Source organism: Chlamydotis macqueenii, chromosome 3, assembly GCF_036417535.1.
Source record: "Chlamydotis macqueenii isolate bChlMac1 chromosome 3, bChlMac1.mat, whole genome shotgun sequence".
NCBI lineage: Eukaryota > Metazoa > Chordata > Aves > Otidiformes > Otididae > Chlamydotis > Chlamydotis macqueenii.
In genome coordinates this window covers 123,969,645-123,993,165 of record NC_141558.1, presented here as the reverse complement: position 1 = coordinate 123,993,165, position 23,521 = coordinate 123,969,645, and positions in this window count along the sequence as shown.

Genomic DNA, 23,521 nt, shown 5'->3' with positions numbered 1-23,521 from the left:
CCCACAGCCAGGGGACCGCCGTAACCATGGAGACCAGCCCAGCTATGGTCACCATGGAAACGCCCAGCGGTGCGCTCAGGTTGGTGATGCTCAGGCACTGGGGGGGGAGCGGCACGGGGGCTGTCCCCTTGCTGATGGCACAGGAGTGAGAGCACAACCCCGACCCTGGGAAAACCAACAAAACCCAAGGAAGCATCACAGCGGAGGTGCAGAAACACCGCTCATCTCTTCGTCCTTTCCCTCGTGCGACGCGGTCTTCGTCCACAAATTGTAAAATTTCCCAAAGAAACCCCAAGAAGAAAAAAGAAAATGCAGCGTTTCGTGACAACACCACATGGTACCATAAACCTTTGCCCCAGTTGCGCTGGCTGGCTCCAGCTCACAAACAGAACGGGTCCAGTGCCGCTGCCTTGAGAGACGAACACAGCCCTCAGGTCTGAGTAAACACATTAAAAGCTTAAAAACTAACTTTCTCCAAAGGATAAATGTTAATTGTCATCATTGCTGCTCTCACCCATGATGTTTGGCGTGAGAAAGTGCTCATTTCTACCAAGAAACATCACCCAAGTTCATGTTAGGGTACATATGCACCTACATACTGATGGATTTATTTATGGCTTTACTGGATGTGCACCCAGCAGTAACTGTTAGGTCAAAAATTACCAGGAAAAAAAAAAAAAAAAAGAATTTCTGGATGATATTTCTATTACAACTTAAAGACGCTCATGATAAACTGGGCTCTGTCAGTAGCACAACATGGCATTGCCTCTCCACTGCCCCTGCCCACGGGTAGCAGGGGAATATTCCAGTAATTATATCAAATCCCCGGTGTGTTTTGAGGTGAACTATCTAGAATAACCAATTTTAATAGCGTGTCATTCCTCCACCTCATAAAGTAGGAGTGAATGGGCTGTAAGGGATGCGATGGGGGGACCTGCTCATGCCAGGACATTGGGGGTTACCTGCCTCACGAGGGATTTAACCACCAGGATCTACACACGCACACCCCGCTTCTTGGTGCCCACCACCACGAATATCCTGATCCTCGCTTCTCTGAGTTTGCTGCTTTATAGCTCGACTGCCTCCTCCAAAAAAGAAAAGGGAAACAGAATATAAAATGTCAAATGTGAACTTAAAGCACTAAAATTTTGCTTTACATTTTCTAATGGTGAAAAGGTCACCTTGGCTTAAAAAAATAAAATCACACACACTCTGCCCAGAGCCCACCAGAAGAGATAAGGAAGTTCCGTTTTCTTCCTCTCTGCACCCAAATGTCTTCTACCGACTGTAAAACCTGTGGGGACATCCTTGTGAGATACAAATTCCCAGAACAGACTTCAAAGCGAGTAAGCTAACATTAGTATTTTTCATAACATTACAATGATTTTATGGTGTTACAAAACCTTACAAATTATTTTAAAGGGTTTTTTTTTTTTTCTATTAATATTACAGACTAGGCAGATAATTTGCATGATTTCAAGGCTGCAGCTACAAATGGTGAACTGAGCCAGGGTTTGCTCCATTGGCATCTATTCCTGTAACCAGCAGCCTATAGCCATGTACATTCCTGACAAAAGTTAGCTTGCCGGGCTTCAGAGGCAGTTTTAAAAAGGAAAAATTAAACTACATCAAGTGTACAGCGATGCTAAAAAATAAATTTTTCCACAGATTGACTAAACAGCTACCCTATTTGTCATCTAAGAAGCAAATGAGTCCAATTTGACAAAGTCCCAGCATCCAAGGTACGGACACCTACAATTCCTAGAGAAGGACAGAGTCCAATCTTGATGAGAACGTACACAGGATTTTCTTTAATTACATAGATCTTGTCCACAAAATCAGTAAGAAGATAATTAAAGGGAGTCTGGTTCTGATTTACTGGGACTTCCTTTCCCCACTCCAGTACTGTTAAAGGTGGTTTTCCATTCTAACATAATTTATATTCACTTTAAAAATACTTCCTGGGGCATGGAGAAATCCCCCAATCCCCACTGAGGATGGTGCAAGCAGACTCTGGCTACAAGGATTTCACCTGGCACGAAGGAGCTGTGTTATTAACTGGAATCAGATCCAGAATAAGACAGACCCCTAAAAAACTGCTTAACTTCAGTGTTTTGTGTATAAAGTTATATTTCCTCATTTTTTTTTCTCTACCTAAGCAGTAGTAGTGGAAAATGAGACTTTGAAAAAAATCTTATGCCTTGTTCCTCCTTATCTCCATGGGTGTTAATTGTGCAAAAAGCCCACTGAGAGTGATTCATGGGGCTCTTGACGGTGGTATGTGTGAAATGTGACAAAATTTGGCTTTACCGTGGGCAAGTTGCCGCCGAAGCACAGCTTTGGTCAAGGAAGAGAGTCCAGCACCTCCCAGGTGGCTCTTGGCCAGCGCAGTTCTGTGACTCTGGTCTTGGTTTGGAAAAGCAACTGCAAGGCAGGTGTCGTGTTCTTCTGCAGGACTGGGGGGTCAGGAAGGAGAAATTATCTGAAGCAAAATAGTCGGGGGGGGGGGGGGGGGGAAAGAAAAATTCTTAAAGAGGAAGCAGGCTGTGGCCACAGGAAAGCGTATTTCTTTTAAAATACCTCAGGAAGTTATCTTGCTTTAAGTTTTTTAGCTGCCGCCCTCTGAAGAAGCGCGCGTTTCACTTTATCGCGTAAAGGAAAGAGTAGACTGAGCCCCATAAATCGGAGTTGTGCTTACGGCGAAGGTGCTGTTTATCTGTCTGATATTTAGACTGACCTTTGCTGGGTTGTGGAGTTTGTCTGTCTGCAAATCCTCAAATCTCAAACAGAGAACACTCTGCCGAGAACCAACTGACCCGCGGGGAGATGAAATATTATCTCCTCTACTGTATACAACTTTTTTCCCCGGGAGCCTCACCAGCGCCGCGGTTTTGTCTCCAGCCTCTGGCAGGGTTATGCGCCCGTCCGGCTCCAGCGCGTCCCTGCCAGCCGTCACCCACGGGTACTCACCAGCCCCAGAGCGGCGGTTTTGGCCCTTCCCTCCACACCAGCACCACGATTCCTGCTTGAGCTGTTTGCTCTCGTGTGCTTGATCAAAACCTGGCAGATTCTCACCACACGCTAACTCCAGTCCCAGTTTATCCCCGACGTCACCTGTTTCTGCTCCCTGCTCGCATGCAGCAGCGAAAAACCCGGGCAAAGCCCCACCGGGGGAAATCTCAGAAGCAAACGCGTGCAGCTTGCATCCCAGCTGCATTTTGTTTTACCAGCATTACTTCACTCCCTCCTTAAAAAACTGCAGATTTTTTTTTTTTTAAATCATCCTTTGGAAGACGATCATGCGACAAAGATGGCATCGGTGCTACCTTTTATTGTCCCGAGGAAAACGTATCACTGTTTTTTTGCCAACCGTCTCCATTGCCAGTGTTTAAGATTCAGTGCTGGAACTCATGCCTTCCCCTTGCTTAGCCTTCCAAAGCCTTTTGCAAACATTTAAATAAACAGCCCTAGGAAGTAAGTATTAATAAGTGCATTTTACAGAGCTCAGCTTAGTCCAGCCAGTGGGAGTTATGCACACACGAATTAGTCGCAGACTCAGAAAAGCAGTCCATGTGCCTCGAGTCCAAGTGCTGCCAGACAAAAGCTGGCTGCAGTCGCTTCCCGAGCGTCCCAGAAAAACAGGCTCTCACTTCACCAGCCAGTCCCCTCGCAAAACTTCTTGTGAGAGCACAAGCTCCCGTGAAATAGTGAGGCTCACCGAAGCAGGCTGAAATCAGCTGTACCCTGGTTTCCATCCATCTCTGGTCTTTCCCTCCAACCAGGGAGAATTTCCTAAAGAGTTAACAGTAAATGAAGCAACAGGCAAGATTTGTGAATGAACAGGCCAGAGGACTGTCAGGCCAATCTTCACACAATGATGGCTTATTCACAAAAACTAGGCTTTGAACAACCTAATTAGGGCTAAGAATACATCATCTGGACAGTACTGAGAAAAGTGAAATATGCTGCAATCGCTGACGCTCTTTCTATTGTTTCCAGATATCAGCTGAGCAAGCCAACAAAACCCTCCTTCCCCAAGCAGGAAAAGGGCACAGCAGGCTCCGCGTGCCTCTGCTTTTACGATCCAGGGACGCGCTGGGGAAAACGCCAGGCTGAGGTTCAGCCGGGTCCCTTCCTGCGTTACAAACCAGCCCGCGTGTGATAGCCCCATCCACCGAGACCCGAGTCGGCTCTGGTGACGGTCACAGCCATCGCTCCACTCCCTAAAGCTCCCAGGACTCAAACTCAGCCTTAAAACCCCCTGTAAAGGTGCACTTGAGGATACAGTGCCTGAAGGTAGCAGTTACCCAACCGCCCGTCAGTCCTCGCTCAAGTCCCTTCGGCTGACACCCTGCGCCGAGGGCAGCGTGGGGCTGCGAGAGGGTTACCACCCAACACGAGGAGAGGAGCAGCAATTTCAGCCAGCAATCAGGGCTGAGCATGTTGTGTTGCCTTTCCCGCTGAGGTTTTCCCTCCCTATGCCTCTAACCGGTGGCCTCCCCACCACCAGCCAAAAGGCGACACGGTGAGACCCAGGCGTGAGCTGGAAGAGTTAATCCTCTGGCATTTTAAGCACAGATGGAGCCGGGGAAGACTTTTCTTCTTTAAAAGTACAATTGTTGTTCAGTTTCCCTCAGGTACAGATTCATTAGCTCTTGACTGGCTCTCCTTGCTTGCTGACTACTTGTGGAAAAAGCCATTTACCCTGGTGAATGTCAAGGTTAGTTCAAACCGTCCTTGTCATCAGTCTCTCTGGCAGAAGGTCAGGGAGAAGCTTTCCTCAAATGGGCAGCGTCAAACAAAGCGGAGGCTGACTTAACTCACCCAAGGAAAGGAGACCTTCCCTGCGAGGTGATAAACATTCTCCTGGGCAAAGAGGACAAGACATTAACCCCTGTCTCTCCTCCCAGTTTCCTGCTGGACTGCCTTCAGCTAGCAACCTCCGTGCCCGTGGGGCTGATCGCATCCTCATCTCCCCTTGCTAGGCAAGGCCACCTTATGTCCCTTTTAAAATTATTATTTCTTTAAACTTTGAATTTAATTCTTACACCTCCAGCGCCACAAGCCTCGCTAGGTCATATGGGAGGCATTAGAGCACGTAAGTAAACAATTACCACCCATTTTATACCGGTTAGCTTTTGGTTCCTACGCTGTGATGTCTTCAAGGTGGTGGGGAACTACTCCGTATATGCAAGGAGAGGCACATGTGGTACTTAATGAAAAATGAAAGAAGAAAAAAAAAATTCCACAAAGCTTCTGTACCCTTTTGTGTGCTATGAGTGAGCCGGCTCAAAGGATAATTAATGTTAAAAGGAAATAGTTTTGGAGGTAACACTTTTGATAAGAATACCATGGGTAAATTATAGGAAAAGCTCTCCCGCACCTGGAATGGGCTTCGTGCACAGGGCTTTGGCGTAAGAAAACAAATGGGAAAGCAAGAGGGGAGACTGTCTGTGCTCCTTTCATGCTCTCAGTTCACATGGGAAGAATTAGAGGAATTTTTCAGCAGGAGGGAATGGGGGTAAAATTATAAATGGCCTGATCACAGAAAAATACCAAGGTTTTGACCACTCAGTCCTGCAGCATTACCAGCTCACTTCTAAGGTTTCAATCTGAGCTCTGCCCACTCCCAGGCCACAGCAGGTGGGCCAGCTCCAGAGGTCCCAGCCAAAGAGCCACCTCTGCCACCGCTGTTGCCATCCGGGGGGCCTGTGACCACGGGAAAGCAGAAAGGATGGACGCGTCCCCACGGCAAAAGCACAACATAGAGTACACCCATGGCAAGCACTACAGACACTACGAGGAAGAGTAAAGATGAAGAAAATAAAGTCTCCAGTGTTTGCTGCCCTGTAGCGTTTCTCAGCTGAGAGACTGACAGTCTCCAATAAAAAGCTCATTAGAATCCTACCACAGAAGGAAAACATCTTGCAATTATACAGCTTCAATTCCAAATCTTTTTGGAGATTGTATAAGTTTTTGAGTTCTCTCATTCACCTGTAAGACATTGGAGAAGCTTGCTTTGAGACTTCTGGTGCAGAAGATCTCTCCTGTAAAGACATACCTACAGTCAATTAGACGTTAGCCAGTGCCTTGAAGTTCAGAGACGCTGAGATTCTTCAAAGGAGGTCTATCTTGAACCAGTATTTCAGCTGAGGTCAAAGATGACACCCAGAACTCGCCTCAGACTTCTCTGCCCTCCTGACAACAAACATGGTTTATGGTATTTCTAATTTGTGGAGGTTTCTGAGAGATGAGCAGATCAAAAATGTAAATGGCTTCAGCCCTCAGGTCAAGCAGGCAATCTGTGCCAGCGTGTGAAGGAAACGAGTATGACAGTTCACAAAACGTTGCTTCCAGGGATAAGAGCTCTCTGTTTGCTAAGAAGCTAATGGTGAGCTTTAAGAGGACACTATGAATCCCCCTCTCCCTCCAAAATTCCTCTGGGTTGCAGCTGGAGAGCAGACCCTGAAACCATACAGCTTGAGACCGTTAGGAGAGAGATCTGTCTACCTGAGGGCCCAGGCTTGGACCTACTTTTGGTTACCGCATGTTTCAACATCTGTCTGAATTGCCTTGGATGGAATTCAAAAGAGCTCATGCATTTTACCCATGTGAAAATGAGATGCTGAAAAAAATAAAAAAACGGGGAAGGATTTTTTTTTTTTTATTGTCTGCAAGACTCCTTCCACAATAATTCTCTCCTTGTAACACGCTTCTGCAAAATGAAGCCAGAGAAGTACAAGACCTGTCCCGTCTGCTTCCATTAGAGACGGGGAGCACGCCTATCAGTTTGGAAGTAGGTCGAGGCCTTTTCGTGTTCGTTCAGTTTTCAGGTTTCATTTTTACACACAGGCACATACGCGTTATAGGTAGGGCTGATTCCGCTGTCTATTATGAGGGTTGTATGATACTTCCCATGGAAAGAGACTGTTTCATTTGCTTGTAACTTCACCAAACTCAAAACAGACGACTTCTGTAACTGCAGCTTCCCATTGCTGGAAGAGGGGTCTCAGAAAAAAAAAAAAAAACGGGAGTCGGTTTTCCCTGAATATCTCCTGGTCTGAGCAACACAGAAGAGGAGAGAATGTCATTTAAAAGGAGAGGGAAGAGGGAATATGAGGAAAACTGTGAGGATAGAAAGAAATTCATGGGATAACAGGTCAAGAGAAAATGAAACGTGGGATGGGGAAGACTGGTTACAGTTGGCTTTACTAGGTGGACGTGGACTCCACAGTGAGGAGCTAGTGCTACGTGGTGAGAGGAAGAGTAAGACTGGTTGGGCAAAGCCATGAAATAAAAACAAAACAAAACAAAAACAAACAAACAAAAAAAAGATGCTGTGCCTGGCCAAGCAAGGGGACCGAGACTCAGCTGGTGGCAGCAAAACAGCGGAACTGGACGAGGACACAATGGTGGAGCAGGCTGGGTAAAGAAGCAGGAACAGGATCCAACTGAGGTACTGGTGCAAAAGGTCACTACATCGCACCAGTTGGTCTCTGTCAAGGGGAAAATGTCAAGGATGTCCCACAGTAAATGAAGAACTTTGAATGAACTTCCCAACCTGTCCTGAAAAAATGAAGGTACCAGAAAGCTGAATCCAACAGACGTGCAGTCTCCTTTGCTTAGAAACAGCTACTGTTGGTGCCCACCAGCATCAACGGTGATAGAGGTACAAGTCTCCCAAAGTCTTCCAGCTGCCTTACCCCAAAATTGCACCAACTTCTGCCATTGCTGCCAGCACAAACAGCGAGGTGCCCCAAATCCACAGTCAGTTCCTGTAAATGCAAGTTAAAGCTTCCCTACTGTATCACTTCATTTCCAGGTAGAACCCTTTGGAATTATTTGGATAGCCCGGAATTTTTGTAAATAAATGAGTGAGAAAATTAGACTGGGTGCAAATGAGAAAAGGTTAAAACTAGTCTTTTGCCTTCATGCTTGGAGCTGGGAGCCGCAAGAGCATCTCACGGTAGGAACACACCACTGTGGAGATAATTTGTGTCAAATTGAAGCTCTGCGTTGACAGATAGCTAAGTACAATAACAATTATAATAATAAAAGCCAGGCCCTGGCACATGCTGCGTGTACGGACATTTCTTGCCCTTGAAAATAGCAAGAAAATGGTAGAGCTGCGTGTAACTATCACTTTGTATGCTAAAAAACGTGTACGTTAAAAACGCACGTGTGTTTTCAGACGGATTAAAGAGAGGAGTTTGCTGATGCAAAGTCTTAAATACAGGTTTGAAATGGCAAGTGCACGGTAATGCACTGGACGATGCCACTGTGGTTTTGCAAAAGGAATAAAATAAAAGGTATTCTTTAGGATTCATACATTTTCTAGAAGTGGATATCACTTAAAAGCTTTTCTTAACCAAGTGGCATTTAATAGTGCAGTTTTAAGGCACTTGCTTGTGCTGTTGGTGACGGATTGCTAACCAGTGTTTTGGAGTACGCTCTTACCCCAGAGCTTGCAGCAGACCCCAGGAACACCGAGTCCCCACGTTCCTCTGGCACACTGGGTAACGGAAATAGCCAAAGGCTGAAAACTAAAACCAAAGCACTGCCAAAAAAAAAGAAAGAAATAAAAAGTAAGGCTTGGAAGGGATATAAAAATTATTCCTGAGGGTTTAAAACCACCTCTAACCACTAGTGCCTTGGGTGAAGTCTTCCTGTGGACGGGCTGTTCTACATCTCTACACTAATTTCTTGCATCTTCCTTTGGTGAATCTGATGTAGACTAAATCCACTGCCCATCTGAGGCAGTGTGGCAAATCGTACATAATAACAAACTGAAGAGTCACATCATTCCTTCAGCTGCAAGTCATTCCCCAAAGGGCAGCAGATGAAAGTCGCACCCAACGGTAGGCATCTGCGCAGGGAATCTACAGCTCCTGGGCTGAAACTCAGATGGTGGCTGGAGGTGAGCTTGGCCACAAGATATTGATACGCCATAAATTTCCTTGCAGAAAAAAAAAAAAAACCAAACAACAAACTAACGTTGCATATAAAAGGAGAAATAATTTGTAAGAAGTTGATTTAAGTTCTTAAAATTTTAGGAAACTAAAAGCTGCCTGGTCAACTTTAATTTAGGCTCCTTCCTGGTACAATGGAACTTTGATGCAGTCTTTAATTACATGATCACTTAATGTTTGTTTCACAAGATCATTTCCTCATTCAGTGCAAAGCAGTTGCCCAGGCAACCTTCATCTTTGCATTTTCAAATTTTGAGTGCTCAATCCAACAGTCTTTCAAAAATAAAAAATTAAAAGGGAACATTTGTAAGGAATAACTACGGACCTAGTCTAGGTGGTTTCCTTGGGGATGTCTGTTGCTTCTCCGAGAGGAATGAAGTTCTCTGCAAAAGCGCCCGGTTTTCCACTATCGCTGCAATAATTGTTCCGGCAGCCAACCGCTCCTCCCCTTCCCCAGCCAAAACAACGCCATGGATGACAAGCGCTGCCGAGCCACGCTGCGCGGCATCTCTCTCCTGAGGTCTGTCGCGACGGAGAGCACTCACAAGCACCCAAAACACGCTCAAGCCCATCTCCAAACGCGTGAGACCGGCTTCCAACCGGAAGAACGAAACCACGTTTTAAGCTACCGGGGCGATTCCCCGGCTCCCAGCACTCACGCCCCACGCGGACAGGACAACGGATGAGACCGGCGTAGAGTGAGATATGCTTTTGGCTATCACAGCGCTACGTTAGTTACTGTTCCACCCTGGCCCCCAATTAACTCCCTGCTCCAGCCTCAAATCAATTAGGTTTATGCCCCTGCCCAGTTCTCAGTGTGCTCCAGTCTCACATCAATTCTGCCTGCAGTGATTTAGCAGTGATTTAGCCCCTGTCTCAAACATACCACTTACCCCCTATGACATTGCAATCGTTCTACATTTATTTTCTCCTCTTTTTCATGCCTCTCCCCGCCCCTCCTCAATATAGGAAATTTGTCAAAGCACACCCTTTGCCTGGAGTTGTTTTGCTTTCACAAATTAGCACTTCCCCATAACAAAACGGGTTGCTTAAAAAAAGAATAAAAGGAGAAAAAAAAAAAAATCCCCATGTAGTCTCTGGTGAGGAGCTCTGTGGCCTCAGTTCTCCCTCAGCTGATGGCTTCCATCTTCAGCAACCTTTTGCTGCAACTCTTCTCCCTGCCAGCATTCCTGGCTTTCTTCTAGGGACTTCCATACCAGTGGAGCCAGCAGCTTCTGACTTTTCTTATGATGCTCATGCAATTTTTTTTTTTTTTTCCATTTGGGGAATGGGGGAAGGTTTGCAATTGCAGCTAATTGCATCCAGTTGCACCCAAACTGTGGCAGATAGAGCTGCCAGCAAAGTCAGCCTTGCCCTGGGTTTTCACTCATGGGTACCAACTTCACAGCAGACTACAGCAGCTGGCTGGAGTCAGGGGTCTGGTGTTGAAGGAGTCCTGATGTAGCAGCAGAAAACTAAGGGGAGAAAAAAAGAAAACTTAAGAGCAGAGGTCCAACTCCAGCTTTCCCAGCTACAGACTCTAGGTTTTGGCAGGAAAAGCCTGTAGGTGCTTTGCTCTCCGGTACTTGAGGTTTACCCTGGGTCAATCATGGCTGAAACAGCACAAGGTCACAAGGGATTTCCACATCTGCACTTGGTTTTATCATTATTTGGGTTCTTTTCTGGCTCTTGGGCAAAGAGTTGAGGAGCGGGATAAAGACAGACCCAGCTGCCCCTTTGCTGAGCTTCATTCTTCCAAATTTGCTCTTCTTGTGCTACCTGAGCGGGCTTTTCCCAGCCACAAACTCAAATGTAAATGACTATGGCCATAAAAGGCTCGTTTTCACCTCACCATGACAAGGTGAAACGAGGCTCCGGCCTTGCCGGAAGGAATTGCACTGGGACTGTGCCCCACGGGGCACGTCAGTGTTTCGGGAAGGTGGAGGCACTCACGTTGGAGTTTGGGATAGATTTTCTAGTTTAAAATGAGAGCTTGTTCCCATTCCTGACAAAGAAACAAGTACAAGAAAAAAGGGAGGGGAAATTATCTTTCATATTCTAAAGATGTCTCAGCACTAATTAAAGTTTCCAGCCCCCCATGCCAGGTAGAGAAGGCAAGCAGGTATTATTATTATTCTCCATTTTGCAGCCAAAAAGTCCGAGACACCGACCAGGCTGCAGCGCATCCCCGGTGCTCCTCACTGCGCAGGAAGGTTTGATCCTGCTCTGCTTAGCTCGAAGGGAGTTCTCCCTTTGATTTTAATAGGAACTAGATTAGGTCCACAATAAACTGCTCCTCAGCAGTTTGGGGCATCCAAAACTGTCCCCCTCTGAGGGCTGGGGACAAGCACGCAGCTCGAGGTGATGCCGTGACGGACAGGTGTCAGCTCACCATCACCGAGGGCTGCTCCGAGCGCGGCACAACTCCTTCACGGTTGCACAGATTTAGCGTAAGCTCAGGCTCCTCTGGTCCTACCAGCCTGCCTGCTTCCGGAAACTTAATATATTATATCTCAGGGTGCTAAAACATTTGTATATCCCTGCCTTATAAAACATGCAAAAATGCCATCTGCAGTTAGCATGACTAACTCCAAGCACGCCGTCCTACTACAGATCCCCTTGCAGCTTTCTTCATTTCATCGCTAAACACTTTTCAAAAAAAGAAAGAAAAAAAAAAAAAATCCATTTTTCGTGCTAATGCCACCTGCAGGTTGAAGAAAAACAGTCGCAAGATCCCTGAAAAATGAACAAATATTTTTTTATTTCCTCTCCTTCCCTATCTAACCACAAGGAATGTTATTGTGCAACCGCACCTTTTGCTGGACAGAAATAACTTTGTCCGTTGGAAAAGTGACCTTTTCTCACCGCACCGCTGGTCTTATCTGCTTGTGGAAACTTCCAGCTTACTGGTAGCTGGTAGTTTATGGGCAGGCTAAAATAAAATATCCATTGGCACTTTTCTCTGACATTTCTCCTGCTACCATAACCGTTGCCGGTTCCCCTGCCCAGGTGGGATGCTGGGAGCTCAGTCACCGATTATCCATCCCCAAGATGATGTCCGATTCAGAGGGATGCTCACATGGGTACTTCTCCACCTGTGCTTTCACTGCCAGGACGCTGACTGGAGTTGCTTAATGCCCTGTTTGAACGCTAGATGCAACATCGCTGGTGGAAACACGCAGACTGATGCAGCTGGATGCTCCAAACATCAAACTGGGAGCCATGGATTCCTTATTTTGATACTGAACACCTTGAGGTGGAGCAAAAAAGCACCACAGTGAGTTCCCACTTCTTTAAAGTGCAACTATTGACCCCAGTCAGATCCCTGCCAGGAAGAACCACCCTGCTCTGAAGGAAAAAAAAAAATAACCCTAAATTCACATAGCCGGTCTCCTATTCATTATTTAAGACCGCGTTAGTACCAGCATCAGGATGGCCAGTAGCTGCTGTCTGCAGGGACCAGTCGTGTTACGCATTTTTCCCTCCATACAGCCCCACTCATGTGTTTCCTTCCCAGACCCAGGGAATGCAGCTTTAAAACCAGCTCCGCTCCTCCAAAAATCGCTGCTGGGAACCTCACCGCTATCACTGGTTCATCATTTTCATCAGTAGTACGTTTTCAATTACGTCGCGGACCCTGCTCTCAGTCGTGCAGTCCTTTTTCCTGCGGTGTGGATTTTACCTGGGAAACAGCGAGCAAAGCTGGAACAGTCAAGTGTATTTGACTTTTCCCCCCTGCCGAAAAAGCATCTTGGACCTACGTTTTGTAACCACTGGGCTGAAGCGCACGAGACCGCGCAACCTCTGACATGATGTAACACTGAATATGATGACATAATGTTATAAGAACAGACAGAAATAATGTGGAAAAGCCCTTTCTGGCTCTAATAGGCAGCCAGTGACACAGGTGAAACACCTCCTGTACCACTTAATAAAATTATTTTAATTTCGAATGGGAATGAAGAAATGGAGCCAATTACCTTAGTGGATCTGACAGGCAACCCTAAATGGGTCCTCAGCATCCTGGGTTTGGGCCATTTTTATCCCTATGAATAATGATAAAATGACTCAGAAGAGATGCCTGAGGAAACGCAGCGCTCTCCCAGCCCAGATAATATTAATAAGGCAAGCTCCCAGCCGCAGAGAAAGAAACCCGAACAAATGATCGCGTTTTCATTTGCACCCCCTTTTCTTTGACCGAATTAGAGGAGAGGTGGGTGGGGAGGAAAGGGGAAGGGGAGAAGATGATGGGGGGATCACCTGCCCTCCCGCACCTGAGCGACGTCCCCGCTGCCGGATGGAAATATCCGGGGCAAGCACCGCCGCCAAGCACGCTTCAAAAAAGAGTTTGCAGCGTTTCCGTGGGCAGAAATAATATTCGTGGCTGCACTTAGCTGGGTTTAAAAAAAAAAAGTTTCAGGGGAAAGAAATCCTGACGCCGTAGGGTGTCAAGTGACTGTCAGTCAGGAGCAAGGAGAAATCCACCACCGCCCCCCACCCCCCCGTCGTGATAAATAATAAATAATTGAAATAATTACAGAGGGGGCAAGCACAGGGGGAGGCGTTTGCTACCCCACGTACTGGTCCAGGCTGGCGCAGCGTGCTGGACCGGGTGGACAAATGGTCTGTTCCAGTATGGCAACTCCTATTTTCCTGTGAAAATACAGATTTCATGGTGCAAGATCGGTTCTGTCAGATTACATCAAAATGCAATAGTCACCGGGCAATTGCCATCTGATATCTAAATACCCCCACCAGCCTTATCCTACCACTAATTTTAAAACAGACATCTCTGAGAAGGAGGATTTTTTTTTTTTTTCAAGGAAAGGAATAAAAATCCTCTGAAGTGATAAAGATTAATCTCAATTCCTGTTAGTTTCAGTGACAGCGACTGTACCAGGCGCACAGACTGTCCGGAGGTATTTCTGGGATGAATTCTGCATCTTAAAATAAGACTGAGGAGCCTGAGAGATGTTGTTTTGTAGGAAGATTTTTTTTCTTTTTCCCCTCCCCTTCTCCAAAAAGCATCTCCCACTACAACTTCTGGGGGAGAGAGGCCCCGGGAACCGCTGCGCCTTTAAGACCAGATGTAACTTGCGGATCAAAAGGGCACAGCATTCACCCATGTCATTGTCCCCTGAAAGATCAAAACCTCTTTACAGACTTGGTGCAATATCTGTTCTTTTAAGGCAGTTACATATTTTTATTTTTTTTTTTTTAATTTTATTTCTCTTACAGTCCCCACTTCTCCTTTTCTCCATCTATTCTTACCACTTTCGAATTACAGAGATCTATTTTCAGATGAACGCGGCGAACAAAACCTTCGTCTGGGGTTTTTTTTTCTTTTTCCCCTCCTCTCTCTCTTTTTTTTTTTTTCTTTTTTTTCCTCCTTTTTTTTTTATTTCCCAACATGGCGGTACGTGCTTATGCCCGCTATCTGCATAAGTCTTTTGTGTATTGCTAATGGAGTGCTGGAATTGTGGCAGCTCTGAGCAGGGAATACATGTGAGCAACAATATGCTGACAGACCCCTCGGTGGAATCTAATCTGTTCCAGCTCATGCACTCCTCAGAAACTATTTAACTTTCATTAAACTGTGTTTGATATCAGCTAAATAGAATGCATACGGCACCAATATAGCTCATATGGTCTCATTCATTCGATCACAGCAGTGCTTTTTTCTTATATTTTCCCCCCACTTGTGTCAGTACCCGGTATAGCTGGGTAAATAGGAGACCTTTGAAGATATAGTTAGTCCTCAGATTTCTTTATTCTTTTGTGCTGGTTTCTTAGCGTTGAAACAGTGATTCATGTATGTCTCAGACAGCCTCCATTAATTTCATGTAATGTAGCTTTTATCTCGTAGCTGGGACAACTATCTCCAGCGCTGTCTCCCTATAGCATCTCTCGCACGGCAGCCCACCGCCTTCCCACCTCCCCAACCCCAGCAGCTCATTTCTGGAGAATTTACTTTCGGTTTGTTATGTTGAGGGGGAGAAAATAAATAAATAAATAAATAAAGAGCCTAAGATTGCGGAGGAGAAGTAAGGTGAAGATCTTTCTGTCCGCGCGGATGTCTTTATGGCTCACGTAGGGAGGGAAAAAGGCAGGGGGGAGCGGAGAAGGGAGGGCTTTGTGGGGAGTGGGCTAAAATATCTTTCGCAGCAGCGGCTGGATGACAGTTTTTTTAACCTATTCACGGCGCACTAATTTGATTATGAATGCGGCGCAGTAGGAGCAGGCAGTTTCTGGGGAGCCGGAGGAGGGGGCGACGGACAACTGGATTTACAAGCCGGGGCTGTTCAAAAGTTTGAATGGTCAAACGCGCCTAAAAAATAAAATAAAATATATAAATAATTTCTCAAGACTGAAAATTCCCCAAAGCATCATTAAGCAAAAAAAAAAAAAAAAAAAAAAAAAAATCCCCAACACCAAACCAGCCAGTCCTTCAAACCAAAGTGAGCTGAGAGTGGGTGCATTAGCGCCGCAAACAAACACTGCGATTCCATTGGTAAATAAAAAGAGAAAAAAAGCTGGTTCCCTCTTTTTCCTTTTTTTTTTTCTCTCTTCTTTATTTTTGTCTGCCTCTTGGATGATCTGAATGCATTAAAGGCTTCTTCACCTTACAAGGTGGACGGAAGAGCAAAAGTAACATCAAGTTGACTGGGAAAACTGAAAGTGATTACCTTATGCTTCCTTTAAAGATTCCCCCCCCCAATTATGCTTTATTAAGTCCAAAGGAATAATCACAACTTTTTTTTTCATATTGCTTAAGAGAAACAACATGGGGTCCTCTGGTAAAGGGAACCCAACTATTTGGGGTATTATTTTGTAAAACCTTTTCATTTTATTAGTATACCAGAGGGTTTTCACATTTGCGAGGCTAAATCCTGACTATTATTACTTTTTTGGAAGAAAAGTCTCACTGGGGCAATTAATTTTATCCATTAACACTAGTCACTGCTGTGTCACACATTTAAAAAAAAAAAAAAAAAAGAGAAGGAAAGCCAGCTTCTTGCACGATTTATCATTCAGTTCATAACGGGGTCACCGACGCCAGCCCAGGTAATAGAAAATGAGCTTTCTTTTGAGAGAAGATTTTGCTGTGCAGCACCTTTGGAAAGTTCTGGGCTGCGCCAAGTTTACGGGCACTTTGAGGGGTCCATTAGCAGCGCGTCAAAGTAAAGTAAAGAGGAGTAATTAACGCTCTGTTATTTACCCCCGGTTTTGGAGGAGGACAGCCTGATTTCACCGAGCGTCAGGCAGCCCAAATTCAGAGGCAATGAAATTAACAGTTGTGGTTTCCGGTAGCACGAGCCTAAAGATAAACCCAGGTTTAGTATCGCAGGGGGAGCACGCGCAGGACTGGGGGAAGCAGTGACAATGTGATCCAGCACAGAATTCCTGGTCTGTCACCTCACTCTCTGCTACAGGTAGGGAGTGACAACCACAGCCTGCTGCTTTGGTCCCCACCAAGGGAAAAATCCGAATGGCGGCCTTGCTCCTTTGCACCGCTGGGCACGGTGCAACGGCACCGCGAAGCCTCTCCCGAGGGGCCGGTGCCAGCGCGGCACAGACAGCCATCGCAGAGACCCCGCTGCAAAACCCCAGCCAGAGCTCCCTCGGCTCACCAGGAGAAAAAGCCGCACCAGTGGCCTTGCAGCATCCTCCCGCTTGCCCCGTCCCAAGGCCACCTCACAATGACATTGCCGCGTCTGCTTCCAAATCAGAGCCGGCACAGCCCCAACCCAAGCTACGGCCACCCTCTGTATGCTCCAATTTATTTTATTTTTCTCTGCTTCGGAGCAGTTTGGGAAGCCCTGTTGAACCCTCCAGGCACAACTTCCATATCGTGGAAATTCAAGATCTTCGCAAAACCCACAAGCAGATGACGCGTTTCCCAGCCCGTTCCCCATCGCAGGGGCGATGCACGGCACTCGCACAACCCATGGGTTTTGGGTGCAGCCCTTCACGACTTCGAAGAGTTCACACCTCAAAGTCAAAAAGAAGCCTGCAGTGATGCACAAGCCCTTTTAAAAAAAAAAAAATAAAATTAAAAATTAAGTTTTCTGCAACCTTCGTTTTCGCTCTCGTGCACTACCATCACGGATAAATGGTGGACCAGTGAGGAACCAGGGCAGCACTGCGGGGCGTTTGCGCCAAAGCTTTGCAATCAGGTAGAGCGAAACGAGGCCTCCCTGATTCATAATCTCCGCTCAGCGCTTCTCCGGTGCTCTAATGCAAATCGTGGCATATTGGTCGCTCTCGCTGCCAAGCGAGATGGCCGTGCCCTCTCCGCAGCATCCAGCTACAAACACGCTTGACGGGCGCTCTCCGGAGGGAGGACCGCCTGCGCTGGTTTTACATCGCGAACATATGTAGGTACACCTGAAAGCTACCAGCCTGCCGCTTCTCCTGGACCTCGCCGGGCTACCTTTGCTCTTTCGCCACCAAGGGTTAATTTTCTAATGGCTGCTTTGCTGCTGAAGCTGGCCAAGTTTTTCATCGCCTGCAGAGCACCACAAGCTGTGATTTGGAGCCAGAAAACACCATTAATTTTCTAAATAGGAAGGATCACATATGTAAACTGTCTGGGTCTATAACCAGTTGGGCAGGTAGAAGGCAAAGAGAAGGAAAGTGGCTTTTTTTTTTTTTCAGGCTCCAAAGCAAAATAAACGCGAGGCTGCCTGCTGTACTGAAGTTCCTGGGCTCCCCCTTGCCATCCCCCCCCCCGCACCCCCACCCACGGCAGGGCTCGTTTTTACTGGAAAAGGTCAGGTTGATGATTTATTGAACACTTATTGAAGTTTTTTTACATCAGGCTATGCTGACAGCCTTTCACATGCCGGTGCGGCCTAACCCTGCCCCACACATGTCCAGGCCCAGTTTGTGCCAACGGAGGGTGATGGGAGGCCACGGATCCCGATTCGGGTAGAGAATTGCCAGAGTGGGACCCAGGTACCCACATCATCCTCCCTCAAAACACCCTTTTTGCCGTGGGCCCCATGCTTGGGAACAACGTTTGGGTGGTGCAGAGGGAAGGGATGAGGATCTGTGGACACAACCGCCCGCACCACCTCCCACCGCGCCTCAGTTTCTCTCTTTATGAGCTAGTGTGCAGATACTGACCACAGAGGGGTGCTCTGGGTCTTAATTAATTAATTAACACCTCGGGCAGGGCACTTGGAAGGCCTGTGGTGGGGGGGGGACTACCAAAGTTCATATCATTAAATGGTTTTAAGGAGAGGAAAAAAAAAAAAAACCACAAACCTATTACATTTTTATGATTGCTTTTCTAAATCTTTTGGACAACACTTGGCATTGTGTGGTTCAGCTTTCCACCTTTTTCTTGCCTCTCCACAAAGATTTAGGAGCTGCCTTTTCCTCCTTTTGTGAGCAGAAGGGGGAAGAGCCCCACCAAGGGTCCCACAACTGGTAACCACCGGTCCCGTCCCATTGCCACCCAAATCACTGGGGACACCCCAGCTCCCCAAGGCAGAACAAACCCTCAGCTGAGGATTTGGGACTGAAGAATTATGGTTGGGTTTTTTTCAGTTACTCAATACAGCAAAGACACAAAGCAACATGGTTTTTGGCTTTCAGGTGCCGTGCAAATACCGTAGCGACCGTAGGATGGTTGCGGCTGTGATTGCACCGTGACCTCTGAAGGCCTGATCCTGCACTTACTCACCCCTGCAGCAGTCAGGATCAGGTCCTTAATTAGTTCAATATTCCTTCCCCCTCGCCCCCTTTTACCACTTTCCCTCCCAAGGAAGAGTATTATTCATTAAGAACCACCAGAGCTGATTTTAGCGGAGATCTCCCTATGATGTTCCCGAGCCGTTAGCGGGGAGCGAGCCTTGGACTCTTTCATGGGCTGCGTTGTGACCTGGCTTCAAAGTGCGCAAAGAGGTTCCAGGGCTCCCTTTGTGCAGCACAGTCTCTTAATTGCACTTTTAAACACAGTGTAATTTTTGTAATTAACATTATGGTTTCAGAGGGCAGAGAAGCCTGCACTATGCTAATTACAAACTGGAGTCGGAGTAGAAATTCAAGGCTCCGGTTGCTGGGGCCGAATGCAGTTTTTATGAAGGATTTCAAAGCTCCTCCGTGGGCTCTGTGTTCTGAGTTATCATTAGCATTTGATAACATAAAGAATTTTTATAACATGTGACAGATTTCGATGTGAAGATTTTACCTGATAACTGGAAAATTTACATAAAGACCTTCATTAGCTCTCTGCTCACATTACTGCAAGTGGAAGAACTACAGCACGCTGTCTCCCTGTAAGATGGGGCTTGGGAGCCAAAGAATTTGTGCTTTATAATAAAATTTATAGTACGTTACAAAGGGAGGTTATAATAATCCTCAATGATGTTAGGAATTAGAGCAATTCAAAGAGCTAAAGAGAGCGCGAGAGGTGACGGGAAAGGATATTTCAGCATTGCCATGCCGCGCTGCGAGCGGGAACATAAACCATCCTGGAGCAGATGCTCAAACCAGCACCGCCACGCCAGCATCGGCGCCAGCCCCCGAGCACGGGCCGGGACCCATCCAGGCTCACTTATGCTGCCATCGCGGCGGTTTGGGGCAGCTTTCTGGATGGGGAAAATGAGAATTTATCATTACTCCTGCTGCCTCCCACTTGCTGCCGGGCCTGGAGCAGCAGCGTGCGGTGCTGTCTCTGCGGGATGCATTGCCCTTCTCGAGCGACACATTTCCATTGCGATTACAGACGTAACGCACAGCCGTGTAATGACATCATCACAGAATTCAAAACTCCCCAGAAAACATTAGTAAAAGTTAAGCGGTATCTCTCTTACAACCCTAACAGTCTACAGCTTCTCCCGGGACAACGCGATATTTCCCAGTCGTCTGCACCACTCCAAGACCTTTCTGCTTCCTGTTGAAGGTTGCCTGGCTGCATCCTGTGGACATTTTATTTTCTAAATATTTCATATTTATTATAATCCCCAGTAAATAACTGAAATTGTTCACCAGCGTAGGGCCACATTGATTGCAAGCTTGCATAAGGAAAGAACAAAGTAACTGCTGATGCGCACGGAGTTGCTCTGTGGCACACTGTCCATGTCGAATCGACCAGAGAGACCTCAGACAGGCACCTGAGTGAGCCCAGACATGGCCAGACCTTAACAAACTCATCATACTAACCTCAATTTTACTGCCTTCTTCAGAGTCTTTTGATGCTCTCAGTACCAGTTTCTGAATTTTTTCCGAGGCTAAAAAGCCTCCCCCACACCCTCAACTTTAGGTAAAATAAACCATCCAGCTCTTCCTTCAGGAAACGCAGGGAATCTCACCGGCTGATGCATAAGTATCATTCCTCAAGTCTCCAATTGGACTGTTAAAACCACGCGGTTTTTTTTTTTTTTTTTTTTTTTTTACAAGCCTCGTTAGTCCCATTGCATGGGGAGCAGCCACACTGGATTTTCAGAGTCGCCTTTGCAAACGGGGAGCAGCCACACTGGATTTTCAGAGTCACCTTTGCAAAGAAATCTCCCTTTCCTCTAGTTTTGCAGCAAGCCCAGTGCTTGGAGAAACCAAAAAGCAACCTTAGATCAATGATCAAACTTTCGTAGTGGATGGCTTTTATTTTTACAAAATATTTGCTTCCAGCAGAGTGTATCTTAATTTCCGAATGCAGAAATCTGTCATTAAGCTTTGACCCAGCTTCATGGCATTGTCAAATGCAATAACGTATCTTTTAATAGTTTTATATCAAGTAAGGATATAACATATCATTACTTTAAATGTATTTGCAAGCAATTACCCCCACCAGGATATTTGTGAATGCTCATGCAAAATTGATGAAATTCTGACATGCTTAAACATTGTTCATTTAGCTCTATTCCTTATGTATAGAAAAAATAGAATAAATAATTCTGCTGCCACTTGCAAACTACCGTTCGGCATTTTCATTCTGTTCATGGCTTCTGTCCTGCCTTTAAACTATAGCCCTTGGTGATCATTTGGAAAAAAACAGTTTCATATATGTTTAATTTTAAATAGATGTACTAGATTATTCACTCCCCTTATTATTGTTCTATGCAGTAATTTAAACACGGACTAGATTTACTGTGTGTCAGCTGCCTTTCTTTTACAAAATGGGATAAATTATTAAATGAGGAGAGGTTGTTTGACAACGGGTTTTCCAGTACTTCACAAAAGAAAGACCTTTGACATTCAGCTGTCTTTTGAAAAGAATAAAGAGTAAATCAATTAAGTCTCTATGCTGCAGTTCAAAACACGCTGTTACGGCACATTCTTGCTTACCTCTAAGTTGACTTGGGAAGACTCAACCCATTGCAGTCGTGCCATTAGGTAAATTATCGATTTAATTGTCAGGTTGCTTCACAAGCAGCACTCTCTGGCCCAAGCACCTTAAATATAGCTATTTCTACAAGTTCTCCGCTCGCTCCCCGACCTACAGAAAATCATTGATATCAACCTCTGGTGACTCGGAAAATCTTTTTCCGAGTATTTATTTTTGGCTGCATCTAGCAGAGGCTCAGACTTTCTAAGAAGAAATGTCTTCATTGACAATGTTGAGGAACCTCTGTTTACAAGCTTCTAGGTGAGAAGATTTTCAAGAAAGTAGAGGGAACATCAGGTGAGAGTTGTTCAAAGCTCAGATAAAGCCTAGATACTAGGATATTCCCTGCCAGGGAAAACTCTGATTTTGGGGGAAACTGGACTGGCAGACCCAGCAAACAGTGCTAATCTTTTCTCTCGTTTGTGTGGCCTCCACTAATTGCAGCATTTACTGCAAAGCTTCAAAATGAAGAGAAACATCCCTGTTTAAGATCTTGTTCCAGAGAATTGACCCTTTAACCCAAGCAGAACATAACTACCAAATTGAAAATTAAAAAAAAATAAAAAATATTTCAAAAAATCAAGTAAATCAAGACAAAATTAATCAAATGCTCATTTTCTTTACCTGGCTTACACAGCACTACGGCAGCACCCATTCTGTATCGACAGCAGCCTAACTCAGCAGTACAAGGCAACAGCGGGCACGTGCGAGGGGATTCGCGTTTTGCAACCCAGCCTCGGGGTGGAGAGAATTTATGGATATGGCTATTTTTATCCATATTTTTCTGTGCGGAAATCAAAGGTGAAGGCTTTTTTTTCCTCAGCCAGAATTAAGATTTCCTAAATTTCACTAAACGCTCTTGATCATATCTTGCATCTTTCTCGTCGTGTTTTTCTGTTCCCAAGTGCCACAAACATTTTATACACTAAGGGCTCATCCAGGACACGAATGGAAATCACTGAAAGCACATGTGGAAATAGACTATCCAGCTTTGGAGTGTCCCAAGTCCCCTCCTTGCCTGTGAAGGATTCTCCCTCACTCTCTTTAGGTTGGAACTTCATCCACTCAAGTTTTTACCATCCCAAGCGACAGGATTTGCATTAGCTCCCCTGGGGGACTGCTCCTGACAGGAAGCTTTCTGTACTGTTCAGCTCCAGTTTTCTGTTTCTCACTTTTCCCTCCAGGAGAAGAGCTTTTTGAGGAGCGTGACAGCTCGCAGGAGGTCTTTGGGCCTGAGGAGTGCCCCAAGGCCACCTACAGAGAGGGGCATTGGGGCTGTAGGTGCCGCTATGGAGGAGGGAGATGCATGCATTATTGAGCCAGAGATTAATTGGGGAAAAAATAAATAATCTAAAGTTACTTATCCTGATAAATCTTAACCAGGCTGCAATATTTTGCCTCGTGGTAGAAAAAAAGGCAGCAGATCTGGGGATGTCTTGAGGGGAGCTTGTGTACACCCCGATCAGAAAGCGGCTCGCCAGGATTTTGCAAACTCCCACAATCCCATTTTAAAGCACTGCTTCCTGAGAAAAGGTTAAGCAAGGTTTAAGTGCGACGCAATAAACCTTCACTGTTCATAAAGTTGTGTGACAAATGCACGTGTGGTTACTCCAGATAAAAGCACCAAGGTCAGCAGGTGAAGCTGGGAGGTGACAGCCCCACCGAGCCAGATCTTAGCACTGAGCAACCTGCCCATCAAGGAGGTGAGATCCTCCAGCCCGTTCCCGAGATGCTCGCTTCATGCTGGGATAACTCCTCACCCACCACAAACGCATCGCTTGCACAAACTACAAAATTTCTGACATTTATGATTCGCTTGCAACTTTCAACCCAAATTGCCTGGTTGCCACCTTACCCCCTGCACATGCTGGGTTTGCTGATGCTCCCCTCATGTGCTTGGTCCTGATGGGGAACTGAAGCTGCTGCAGTTTCTCACCTGTAAACGGGACTTGTTGAGACTCCAAAGCAAGACAGAGATGACAGCGCTGAGGTCAGACTCCTGCTCAGGCTGGAAAGCACCTCGAAGCACGAGCGGGCCCACGAAGGCAAATGGAGTACAGCACCGCCGACTGCGGTGCAGGCGAGCAGAACGGCGCTTCAATTATTACTGTTATTTTAAAGTGAAACTCTGATTGCTAGGGGCATCCCAATTTTACCAAGCTCAATTTTATTTTCCCTACATTTATTTGAATAATATGTCCTTTGCTTGCAATAAAAA